Genomic DNA, 13,956 nt, shown 5'->3' on the forward strand with positions numbered 1-13,956 from the left:
CTGATCTCTCCCAAATCTGTGCATCACTTTGGATGTGGTAACTTTTAGTGGGACAGGAACTGAGTTTGTTTATACAGAGTTGAGCACATCAAGGGAGCTAAGTAAATAATAGTTTTAACACTCTCCCTCCCAACGCCAGGATGACAGCATAGCATTTGTTCTTTTTTGATATCCTATCAGTTCTATACATTATCCGTTTACATTTCTTTGGACAATTAGCAAGACTGTATGTGTAAACCAGGTACTTGTGTGCAAAGAGGTTAGCTGCAAGCAGCAGAGTGTGTGCTGACCGTGGGTCTCCAGCTTTGAATATTTTTCCCTAATATTATCTACTTCCCAGCATCCATGAACAAAAGTTTCTTTAATCTAAGCTAGGTAATGTTTGTTCCAAATGCAAGTTCAACTTTTATTTTGGTGCAAATATTAAATGTGCTTCTAGCTTGCACTTTTTGACTTGCTGAGAAACTAAACTAAACTACATCTCTCTCTGTCTCTCTCTCTCTGCCTCTTTCTCAAGATCCCTAATTCTTTTTAAATCCTTTTAGACTGAAACACTCTCTTCCTTAGAATGAAATTGTGTTGTGGAAGCTGGGATTTCCCACTGAGGAGACCACAGTGCATGACAGGCTGGGATGAATTGAATGTTCTGCTCTCAACAGGATTACACTAAACCTGCATTTACTATGTGAGGGTGCTTATTCGAATTAGAAAATGCCCTATTTTCACTACTGCACTCGCACAAATTAAAGAAATAAAGGTGGAGTAAAACTGTATTTTATTTGCATGTTGTAAGTCAGAACATATACTTTATCAAATATTCCCACCGCTCTTCCTTGTAAGCTTGACAGAATCAGGCCTAGTTGAAACATTTTTTTTGCGTCTTAAGATACCCTACAAAAATGATTGAAAGTGTATGACAATCCTCCAAGCTGTATTCCTCTTTCTTTGGGTTCCATTTAAATGAAGCAAGAGACTAGAGCTGATGAGCTATCTGCAGCAAGCTATTTATTAAACAAATTTAGCCTTTTTCTGCTCCCTTATTGTCTGCAAACTGATTATGATTTCCCCACATTTGTTTCTTGCTCACATTTATTCTATGAATGGTTTATACTAACCTGTTTCAGTCTGCAGATTGCTTGCAAACAGTTCTCTGTGAGTATTTGACATTCACATTTTGAGCTGTTTTGACTTGGTGCGCAGGTCACATGGTATATGCCTGTTCTTTGGTTGGATGAGTATAATGCTTAGAATCAGACTTCAGGTACAAATAAGCATGATTGTGAATGAGAAATTTGCTGTCCGTGAATATGCTTTAACGTTTGCTTACAATGTGTTGCTGCCACCAACATTCCTGCCACTAAACGCGTTCATTAGAATATTAATGGAAGGAAAATACAAAAACTAGAATTGAACACAGGTGTTTAAATTCAAATGAATGTGTAAAAAGAACCTGTTTTTCCAGTAAGCACCCACACTATTTCAGGGCAGGAAGTAATGTAGAGTTATGGTAGAGCTGTGATATTTCCTCTTGCTACTTATAATTATGCCATTACAAGGCCTTCTCTTTTCCTTTGCTTTGTGCAAAAGAACTCTGTGGTTTTGAAGCTAAATTTGCTGTTAGCAGGTTGAGAGTTCAGCTCCTCTCTGCAATAAGCATGTTTTGTTCTGTGAGGTGGTGCAGTAATCAGTGGTGGTGAGTGGGAGAGCTGGTTTGCTGGACCCAGTGCAGGGATGGCAGGTGACCTTGCATTGTGCAAGGCTATTGCTAAGGCCATGAGAGTCACAGTGGCAAGAGCAGGTTGCACTTCTCGGGAAGCCAATGTCGGGAGTTAGGGAACCTCCCCCTCAATTGCAGTGTTGGGAATGGGAAGCATTTTGGGTGGCATCAGCACGGAGCGTGTGGTGGTGTTCCATTTGCAGTTTAGGAGTGGGGCTCGTTCTTCACCACTGGGTTGTTTTGGAGGCAGGTGCCATTTTGGGAGATTGTCAGGTACATGGGATGGTTCTGTTGGGGATGGGGTAGATACCCCATCAATAGATGGGATAGATACCAAATGAGAGTTGATTGCAGCAGCCAGTTAAAGGGGAGGGTCAGAAGCAAATAGAGCTGTGATTCTAGCATTGAGAGCTAGTCGTACTGCAATTATAGACACAGCCCTCTGCTTAAACCTATAAAGGTATATTTAAATGAAGCTAAGAAAATTATTGAGTGTCACGTATCTTTTAACTCCATTTGCTTTTCATAACATTTTTCACCCCTTTGCACAGCTCCACATGACCACTTGGGGCATAGGAATTGGAGAATCAGACCCTGAATATTTAATATTGGCTTTTGGAGTTATGTGGGGAAATTTTAAATAATTAAATCATTAAGTAAGTCAAGGTTTATCTTCTTTTAGCCAAAACAAGACTACTGAGACCATGAGGGAAATATTTTCTCTTAACAAATGTGTAAGGTGTATTACTATATTTTATCAGAACTGTACATACCTTATTACTATATTTTTCTCCTTTTCCTCTGAACATCTTTTCTAAAAAATGCAACAAAATCTTTATTGTCCAAAAATGTCAGGGTGCTGGCATTTCATAAGAATAACTAGCACTTCCACAACACTTAATATTTCAAAGCACTGAGCAGACAGTACACACACTTGCCTCATTCCTTTGAGTAACAGATGTATTATCAACCCATTTTACAGGCCTCACAACTGAAAGACATGGATTATATGTAATAGTGCTCTTTTCATGAACAGCTTGATGAATGTTTCAGTACAACAATGATCAGATATGGAACACTTTAAGAGCACTTCAAGAGGCACTTCTGCTGAAACTCAGTTACTAAGGACAGACCATTTTTTCCAGTTTGTGTGTCGGAATGCCAATACCTTTGTTCTAAACCAAGATAAAGCATGATGTCAGAATAAAATGGACCACAGTATCATCACACAGTAGTGTCAGGAATGTACCTCCGATGGATGGCCAAGTTTTATACCCATGAATAAACAGAAGTTTATAATGGAAACATTTGACAAACACATAACCATAGCAACACTGTTTCTTCCACAATAATGAAATTGAATTTGAAAGCAGCATATTTTGGATTAAATATATGTATCCAAAGATGTACCACTCTTCTTTGTTAAAAAGAAAAATAAATAAAGCGTAATTTATTTTAATGGCTATACCTGAACTTAGAAGAACCCAACCTTGGGAAAGACATACTGAGCCATGTCATCTCTACCTTTAGGCTCTGATCCTGCAAGCTACTCGGTGTGAGGAGATCCACACACCTATGCAGAGCAGCTTGCAGGTTTGTGGTCTTTGAGGCAAGAGGGTTTTGAGGTACATTTGTAGATGCCTAAAGATGGGATTATGATTTGTTATCATATCCTAATAGAGGATTCATAACAGCATTGTTATTGAAACCAATCTGTCTGCTACACTACATGATTTTGTGTATATTCCTCATATTCAGATAGTGAAACTTTGTTTCCATACTATCATTTTGTCATTTTCAATCTACCGAGGCACTTATCCCATGTATCACTGCAGTTGCATTCTTTGTCCTTATTTAGATACATCAGCACCACACTCCCTCTCATTTTTTTTTCAGCACTAAGATAATTAATAATCAATTGGCCAATTTCGGACATACACCATGTATTGATAACTGGAGATTTTCTTTCCCCAGTAACAGGATCATGGATGCATAATTCATATTCCACAACTGATTTGTTTCATCTCTGCAAATCACATAAATGGCTTGATTAAAATATTGCATTAAAGCTATATATATGCATCTCTGATCATTCTGAGATTGATCTCTGCACCCTTTGTCCTATATTTGCATGGCGAGATTCATCCTTTGAAAATGTGTAATGGAGATTGGATTTAATTCTTATTCTCTCTCACATGCCTTTTTGCCAATTTTAGTTTAACTTCCTTAACTCTGAGTTTTGTGATTTTGCAGAAGTTTACTTGAATGGAAACATTCACCATCAACTCAGGGCTCAGTGGTCTTAATTTGAGAGACTTCTAGAAATATTTTCTGTACTATTTCAAATAGGTAACAACAATTGTGGGCATTTGTCCTCCTCTGTTCACCTTCCATGTGAGGCCTGGAAGCAAACTATGTGAAGCAAGGAGTAGTAGAAAGGCCCTTTAACTGTGGAAATGGAAAGTGGAGGCTGTGGAGGTGTTGCTTTGCAGTTACTATGAAACTGTTACTCCAGAGGATGGAGAGAAAGAGAGTTGGGCACGTTGCATGACTTGTTCCTGTCACTGACTCATAGATATATAGATTGGGTTAATGCTGCTTAGTAGAACCATCTGCATATGCACACACCGTATGTACTGTGGCTGGGACAGTCATTTAGGGATGCTATGTTGGTGGTGGCAGTATAAAGAGCAGGTCATGGAAATCCATGGACTTGGGAGTGGAGTTCTCTGTACCTCCCCTGAACTGTTGCGTATCCCAGTCCACGAAAGGAAGAGTTTCTTTATTTAGATTCACTACAGCCTGAAGCCACTGAGAATTCTGAGTTAATTTTTCCTTTCCTGCAGGCTTTCTCTCTGGAGGGGAGCATATAGTCTCAGTTGATTGCTTTTTATGTGGTAACAAAAAAGCTTTAAGTTTGGAGGAATAAGATTGTAAACCCTCAGAAAGGCGACTAAACAGAGAAAAAGGGAAAATGAAGTCTAGAAACTAAATGTTTTTAAAATGTTGTGTTGTATTATTTTGACTTCATATTTATTTGTAGCTCTATATCAAGAGAGGAGTGTTTTGTCTTGTGATTATCTCAGGGAACAAGGAGGCCCCCCCGCCCAATTTTATTTCTGGTCCTATCATGGATTGACTGTGTTGTTTTTATTGTATAATAAATGGTATTTCAACATTTTAATTGTTTTTCTTAAAAATAGTCAGGTAACAAAACATGTAAAAAGCAGAAAACATTTACACAAAAAAGTGTACTTCAATGAAGAATAAATGCAAATTTAATTCCTTTGCTTTGTCCTTACATCCCTGAATATTACCAGTTAATTTAGAGGTCATAGGCCTCCTAATCCCTAAGGGACATTCAAGAAGCTGTACTATCTGTTTAACATTTTCTAAAACTTTTTGGCCCCAATCCTGCACACAATTATGTATGTGCTTAATTTTAAATGGGTAAGTAGTCCTGCTGGAGGAGGCATCGTTCAAGCACTTACATAAGGTCCTGGTTCTGGAAGACACTTAAGTACATGCAGTGATGCCAGCTCTCCTAATTTTATCATGAGTTTCAGAATATTTGGGTTGCGTGTGGGGACCGGTCAGTCTGTAGGAGGTTGTGAAGAGCATAAGGCAGACTGAGAGAATGCTGGGAAATATGGGGGGCAAGAGGTAGACTGAGGGCCTGCAGAGAAATGTGGGGAGACTGAGCATGTACAGAAAGATGTGACTTAGTAGAGAGGAGAATGAGGCAATGAGGGGAAAGGGAGGGAAATATGGGGGGCAAGTGACTGTAGAGAGAGGGTGGTGGATAGAAGACTGTCGAGGTGCATGGAGGGAAAATATGAATGATCTACATTCCTATCTAGGCTAGCTAGGAAGAAAGACAGGAGGGCCATTCTCCACACCCCAAGAGATAGAACTAGAAGTGGGTAAGTAGAGTCCCCTGCGAACAGTGAACAGGGAGGCCTGAGTTCTGTGTACGTATTTCATGTTAAATTGTGAAGGTGAAATGATCACATGCAAAGTGAGGACAGGCAGATTCCCCCTAAAAATAAAAGTCATGATGCAAAGCAAAAAGCAATGCAATTTTCTTTTCATCTCATGATTTTAAGACAGTCTTATGTTTTGGTTTATTTTCTGGGGGATCAGGGGTTGCTTCATAGTTTTGGAATGCTTACAGTTGACAATACTACACATGCTTATATACATTTGTAATCCGGACAGCACTTAAGCACATGCTTAATTTTAACATTGTGCTTTAGTGCCAGTGGCTTCAATGAAATTTAAGCATGTGCTTAAGTGATGTCCTGAATGTGGATACTGTCCTGAATTTTCAGGAACATGGCCTGTCTGTCTTCTTAAAAGGAATATTTCCCTTTATGTGTCTGAAAGCATTTCACTTTAATCTGTGGATTCCATTTGTGAAATGATTAGAATTGTTCGACTGTTTAAACTGGCTTTAAAGCTTTAAGATGCAAGGACAATTTAGCCTCAATGAAATTGCTCACTGTTTCAGAGTACCTAATTAAAAATTAAAATACCTGCATGTCTTTTTTCCACCCTAAATCTCTTTCAGCATATTTTAAACTGAGCTATAGTTCTCTCTTAAATAGCATCACTAAGCACTTGCAGAAATTCATTGCTCATTCATTGCCAATTTTCATTTATGGCTGAAATGAATATTTTCCTCCAATTATATATTTTAATCATTCCCAATCATCATTTCCAATTTTTTCCTTATATAAGAGAATATTAAGTCTTGAGAAAATTCCTAGAGTGATAAAACCCCTTAGATTTGATTAATATACATAGGCTGATCAGCCCTCATTACTTTAGGCAGCTTTACTTTAAAAAAAAAATTCTTTATTACTGTTGATGTTGATTTACGGTGAATAAAATGGCCAAATTCCACTTTCAAGATGTGAAATCTTGGGATCGTACTGGTAGATTGTTTCCAGAGGTATGACTTTTCTTTGTTTTAGAAACATGTCTGTGCACATGAATGAAAAAATTCTTAATGTCCACTGCAGTGAGCGTCATAGCCCAATGCTTGTTTTGGACCAGCAATGCAAAAAGATTTTTTTTGAAGCTAGCATTGTCTTCTGGTGAACAGCAAAGCAGCTAACGTGTTGATCACACTTGTCCCTTTGGATATTTCTATTTCTTTCAACTGGCTCCAGCAGTCATCATCAGATGCACCATCACCAGTGCCTGTTGATCTGTCGACATATTGCTTGACGTTGTACACAGAGTACCTCTCTTCTAGATATAGGTGCATGTACTGGAGCAGGACAAAAAGGAAATGAGAATTCCCTTGACAACATCATTGGGCTCCATATCATGAATTAAATATTGCCAGTAGCGTCTACTATGTCTATAGCTGGGAATTGTCTGTCTCAGAAGCAGGAATTTAAGAACAATGAAATCATAGTGATTTACAAGTTTTCATATTATGCCATTATTTTATTTACGGGTCAAATGGACAATCACATTTTTGAGGCAAACTTGAGTTGTCTACATTGTATATTCCTTTTAGATGTTTTTTTTTTAATTCTCCATTGTTTTAACATATTAATGAATAGAACGTAATTCAATGATGTGATGTCAGTAGTGACTTCTTTGGTCGTAATCAAAAACAAGTGTTCCAGTGTGATTCATTGAGCAGCATGAGAAACCATCTCCTTTCCAAAGTTAACGAATAAAAAAAAAAAGATTCTATCCTTTAGTTTTTAGAATTCCATTATTTGCACTCCCTGATGAAAGGAAAGAGCTTTATTTGTTCTGGAAACAACAACGTGTTTTATGAGCTATGGCAAAATGACTATGAGAACAAATCTTTCACATTATCCTTACATGGCATCTCATGTTCAAATTGAGACTACGTCCCCAGAAATAAAGAAATGAAAGAAAAGCGTCTCTTACTGCTTTTAATCAACAGCAGCAAGAACCACATAATACCCTATGAGATGATTTAAGGCTTAGAGCTAAGGTCCTGATCCTGCAAGTTGATCTGCATGGGCATACCCTCACAACTGTATGGAGCCCCATTAATGTCATTTGGGCTCCTTATGAGTGAAGACATCTACTCGTGCTTGCAGAACTGGGTCTAAGGCTGCGGTTCAAACACTGTGGTCTGTGGACCATCAGTGAACCATGAAGCAGTTGCTGGTGGTCCACAGAGAGGTGGCTGGTCACATGGTCCTGGATCTCCTCCTTGTTTGTAACAGCTAGATCACACAGAAGACAGCTAACATGCATTAAACATTCTCCTAATATTGCTGTACTTTCCATATAGGCAATTTCCATAGTTATTAATATGAACACAGCTCATAAGCCCTCTTGTAGAAGTCAGTTTTCAGAGGCAGCTTAGAAGAGAGGGGAGAGCTTAACAGGGCCAGGAAGAGAGTACCAGTTACAGGGCCAGTCTTCACTGCTAAAATAGGTATTTGGTTTTTTAACCTTGGGGTAACTAATGTGCATAACCTGTCCTGATGTAAAAAGACAGTGAAGACAAGGCAATTGAGTTTTACTCAATGGTAAACCACACGAAGTCAACACCAGGAGAAGGTATAGCCCCCACCTTGCCTATCTTATCTCATGATAGAACTGAAGTGCCTTATCTTCACTGTGTTTTTACCTCAGTGAAGGTTAGTTACTCCAAGGTAAGAACACACCATTTAGCAGTGAAGACAAGGCCACAGAGGGTAGCAAGAAAGAAGGCATGAAGGTGGACATAGGAAAAGGACAGAAAAGAGACAGCCAGATGAGCACCGTGGACTGAGAGAAGAGGGTTTGGGGCAATAGAAACAAGTCAAACGCATACTTATAGTAAGGAGCTAAGGGGGTGGGGAGAGGTTTCCACAGATGCAGATCAAGGTGGAATTTGATCTGAGAGGTAATAATGAGCCAGTGGAGAGATTGCTGTAGCACCTGAATGTGGCTGCATGACAAGAAGATGACTGTTTGCAGAGGGGATTGGTGGGGGGGGGTTGCGTGGGAGGGAAGTGGTGAGTTTCAGAAGGGAGGAGGGAGATGCAGGAGTCAAAGCATGAGGTGATCACCACCTGAACAAAGGGTTTGGGTAGAACATACAGTAGGCAGGTTACAGCAATATTGTAAAACTAAAACTAGCAGTAAGCATGATTTAGTGGTTAGGGTGCTACCCTAGGACCCAGGAGACCTGGGTTTGACTACTTGATCCACCACAGCATTCCTATGTGAGCTTGGAAAAAAACACATAGGCCCAGATCCTCAGACGTGTGTCTAACTCCCACTGAAATCATTGAGGGTTAAGCACTTAAATACCTCTTGGGTTCTACATCTAATTTCACCACCAGTAAAAAATGGAGTGACAATGGGCCAGATTCTTAGCTGTTGTAAATCATTATAGTTCCATTGGAGCTGAAAATCTAATCCCATATCTGTATGGGGCGGGAGAACATGGTGGCAGGCTATGGAACTGGGAGAATGGTGGTGTTACCAGCTGAGAAGAAGGAAGGGATGTGTGTGTGTGTGAGGGTATAAAAGGAAAGATTTAAAAGTAGTTCAGTGATTGAAAACTTGACTATGAACTTGCAGTGGGATGTCCAGAAGGAGATGTCAGAGAGACAGCCAGAGATTCAAGTCTTTATAGAGAAGGACAGGTGAGGAACACAGAGAGATCTGGGAGTCATCAGCATAGATATGGTAATTAAAGTCATGGGAGCAGATGAGGCTGCCCAGAGATAGTATAGTGGAGGAAGGGGAGAGTGCAATTGCACTGTGGTTATTCATTTTAATTCTTGCAATTATCACTAATACAGATAGCTAGAAAGCTAATTATATGACTGAATTACTTATTACCCCTGTAGTCTAATATTTAATACACTGCAATTTCTCAGAATATTTTGATAAATATACTTTATTACAAAATTGCATAATTAGAGCATTAACTACTTGGGATACACTTCATAATTGCCTTGTAACTGCAGTGTAATTACACTCTTTCTTTTTTACATTCTGGTTCACGTACGAACAACACTTCTGGCTCAGTTCTGACCATATAATCTTTATTATTGGTAATGATGCCAAAAGCATAAAGAACCCAGCTTGATTCTCATATCCAGGCTGAGTTTTCAGGGGTGACATTTAGTAATCATATGAAAGTCCACAGGAGAGAATAAATCTGCACTTCTTAGTGTCATTTTTAACAGGTAAGTGACTTCAGCTGAACTTGAAGGGCTTTTAAAAAAGTTGTTGTTGTTGTATTGTCACAGCCCTGGTTGAGAACCCCCTGCTGAACACTCACCAGTCTGCTGTGTTTGGACCCACATGATGGATTCATGTGCTTTAAACTCTCCTGGACCTGAGTAGTCTCCAGGCACTGACTTTCTTTGACCACTAGGTTCACACCCTGAGCATAAACTCTCCATCTTAAAAGTGGGACCCCACTGTCCCTCTGCCCTAGGGCCCAAGGTCAGTGCTGAACCCCTGAAGACTCTCCAGCAGTTTAAGCACATCTCCTCCTTAACTCCACCCTAGTAGGTACCCCCTTTTAACTTTTCAAGGACATATGATACTTGAAGTCATTCAGACCCAGACATTGCACAGGGATTTCTAAACCAATCATTCTTTACTTTTAGACCGCACAAGAGATATACAGTTCCCTACAAAATAAGAAACACAGGAATTCAATCTTTTGCCTCAGTTTCCTCACCACTCTTTAGTGTTCTTTGGGATTTGGGTCAGTGTCCTTCCAAGAGCCCAGGTCCCCAATCCTGGACCTCACTCCTCTAACACAGCCTTTTCTTTGTTCTGGTCAGTGATAAAAAGCTGCTGTAAGCAGATATGGTCTTTTGCTCTCTGCCACGTGACCCTCCTAATCAGCTTCATTTCTCCCCTCTGGTGATCAACGTCCCCTGTGAGGTAGTCTGTTGCTTGGTTACCACCCTCCTGGAGTCCAGACTTGAAAACCTGTATTATTGCATCTTTGGCCACCACCCTTTAGCATAACCATTGTTCTGCTATGGCAGAACATCTTCAGCTGATGGTTCTTAGTGATCATCTCATGCAGAGGCAGACACCAGGCACAACTCTCTTTGACACAAGAAGTGTGATGCACAATTACAGCAAAACAGCCATAATGCCTAAAAGTTCAGGGTGTTCTTAAAACTAAACTGGAATTCATAAGTTATATGTATATATACAGGTTCACCAAACCATCACAAGTATCTGTATGATGCTTTATATTACATGGGCATAGTTGCTAAATACCACTGTATTTAAAAGTAAGATGAGGTTTATGTTTCGTGTTTTGGTTTTTTTGGAGCTATGTGAACGATTGCAAATATCACAGACCTCATTAGTTTGCTCTTTGTGTGCTGTGCGAGAGAGACTGTCTCCTTTTTTTCACCATTACAACCTTTGTCAGGGAAGCAGATTTTTATTGTAAAGTTTCTGCTGGCATTTCATTTTATTCAGTTATTACTCTAATGTGGGAGGGCAGAGTGGCCACGGGTACAAAAGCTATCTTACATCAAATTACATTGAATAAATTTCCCCGCTTAGGAGAAGATGGCACTGATTTCTTCAATTTAGTAACAGGAGATTCTGATATTAAATTTGAGGCAACTGGAGAGTGATCATACTTTGAAGATTGAAATGATGATAATAGTGCTGCTAGTGGACAAAATATATGTTTATGAATATCACAGCCTTTTACTGTTGCTTATTGTTGTTGCTGCTTAGCTTGTGGTAGGTGCCTTTTTTTAAGCAGTGAAATTTGACAAGTGGCTTCTGTAGAGCAATAAGAACTGAGGTTAAGTTAACCTCCATACCAAGCCACACACATATCTTATATGTAATTAATTTTATAATGGGATTAGTTATGGGGCTGAATGGCTCAAGGGACATGAAACTTTCTCCCTGAAAGACTGCTGGTTTGATTCAGGTGTACGTTAGCAGCATCTGAAAGCTGTTACCATTTGATGGCTGTATGCTGGTCTGAAAAATATTGGTGGACCTGGTCCATTCTTTTTGTAGACAGTCTGCATTGTTTTCCCTGTAAATTAAGTAAGGCTGTAGTTAAGCATGCTCCTATATGGTTCAGAGTAAATTTCATCCTGCCATTCTTTCCTATTTGCATTTTGAAAAAAAAGGTTTTTTTAGCTGATTTCTGTATCAATATTGTTTGTTGTAGAATTCCCCCAAGGAAAATTCTTGCCTGGTTAATAGCTAACTGGTTTCTGATGGGAAGGATTATTGATAAGGGACTGTTTATCCCGAGACACCAACTGAATCTTTTAATCTCCTTATTGAATTCCCTAATTCTCTGAATTTCTTAATGTCTTCCTTCATTTATCTTAATTTCTTCAGATTGTCCCTCTAGTGCTGATATGTTTTATTCTGATATCCACTTTAAAGCAAGTTAACAATTCCCAGGTTTCACAACTTGAACTAAATCCTTTAGAAGATTTCTTCATAATTCAACCATTTGATGCAGTAGCTGCAAATAATCAAGTAAATGAACTGTAAGGAATATGATTAACATTTTCTTTGGCAAAGAGGCAGGCTCATGAGCTCTCACTACCTCAAGAGAAAACTTTGTGGAAGAGGGGCATAAGAAACCGGGACATTTGGGACACAGAAGAGAGAGTAATGTCTAGTCCTTTCTAGAACTTTTTTCAATCCATGCTTTGAAGGCCCACTGGGTTTGGTCTGATATGAGGCCATATTTTACCATCTGCTGGAAAATCTGCAGAAGGGCCTGGAAATTCCACACATCCGAACTATCAAAGTTCCTCCTGTTTCATATTATCTGGGGATCAGCAGCAGGCAAGAGCCATGGCCCTCCAAAATCACTGATTTGCCATTGTGTTATAGGAGACTGGTATGTTTTCATAGTGATCAAATACCCTGCAAGCTACAAGGTCTTTTCCTCACACCCCTGTGACAGCAAAGTTCCTTCAGAAGTTGTGCTCTCATTAGTCCCACAGACATCTGGATCCAAATCCAGTCTTATAGAAGGGAATAGTGGAATTCTGCTTAAGGTAATGTGGGCAGTGTCATCTCAATCTGGGAAATTCCCACAGGTTTGAAGGGAGATGATGTTGTAAAGAATGGCTTTTTCTCCAGCTTCTCCCCCCCCGCCAAATCCAGGCATTCCCCCACAAAATCTGGGAACCCCAAATGTATGGTGATTGCATAGAAATGCATTTGTGGTGTTGGAGGGGGAGGGATTGATTCTGTTAGTCTGGTGAAATTTGGGTCAAAGGAGATTTTTACAAATTATTTTATCCCTTGTACCGGAAAAACTGGAACTGGCCAACAGATTTTAGCTCATTGAACTGAAACTCGTATTAGTCACAAATTCATCCCAGTCTTAGCTTCTGCCCAGGCATTTTTAGGAAGCCCAGCTTGGGGCACTTTCACATTTGGATCTGGAACAAAACTGCAACAGAGATTATGTTGCTGCTGCTACTCCCATGACTGCTGTGGGAGCTGGAGGAAAAAAACATGGTACTGTGGTGGATGTTTCTCTATTTATGGTCGTTAGAAATGTGATTGTTAGATTCATTCTGAAGATCTTGTCCTTCTCACATTGAAATTAATGGCAAAACTTCCATTGAATTCATGGGAGCAGGACTGGGATGAAAGTCGTAATTTTTTCTCCTTTACCCACATTCTGCAGCATATTAAGACTGAAACTCTTTGCCCCCCATTATTAAGTGGTGTATAGTAAGCAGTAATGTATTTCCTGTTGCAGTCAATGGAAATCATAGAGGCGTAACTCAGATGCTTGGGCAATTTAAAGGGTGCATTTTAAAAGTGCTCACACTGGCATAGTTCAGTAATCAGACTATTTGATTAGAAGGGCTGAGATAGAAGAAAAAGACAGGTGGTACAGTTTGGTAGTTGGCCAATTTGCGTGCTGTTTTAGTAGTGGGATTCAACAATGCAACTTTAGTTTTACACAAATACAAACTTAAGCTGATGCTCCCTTACTCCACTGGAGATGGTATAAAAGGCACTAATGATTCTAGGATACCTCTACCACACTGAGCTTGCGGGAGGGTCAAAAACCAAGCTTGCCTCAAGTGTGACTAAACCAAACCATCACGTCAGTAGTTAAATATTTATATTTGATAAAGAGTCTAAATTTGCTACGGTGACTGAGTAAAAGAAGGGCTGTAGTACACACAAGCATAAACAAAAGCAAAACAACAACAACAACAACAACAAAAACCTAATGACTGATCTTGGTTTTT

The 13,956-nt window shown here is 39.5% G+C and overlaps 1 long non-coding RNA gene across 1 annotated transcript in view; it reads left to right on the top strand.

Moving 5' to 3' along the window:
• The window catches only part of LOC116833747 (uncharacterized), a 126,701-nt gene that overhangs the window by 21,325 nt on the left and 91,420 nt on the right, over window positions 1-13,956 (top strand). The window contains exon 2 of the long non-coding RNA XR_004375762.2: window positions 3,248-3,310. This is a non-coding gene — a long non-coding RNA (uncharacterized LOC116833747). The remainder of the gene's footprint in view (window positions 1-3,247; window positions 3,311-13,956) is intronic.

This window comes from Chelonoidis abingdonii, chromosome 6, assembly GCF_003597395.2.
Source record: "Chelonoidis abingdonii isolate Lonesome George chromosome 6, CheloAbing_2.0, whole genome shotgun sequence".
Taxonomy (NCBI): domain Eukaryota; kingdom Metazoa; phylum Chordata; order Testudines; family Testudinidae; genus Chelonoidis; species Chelonoidis abingdonii.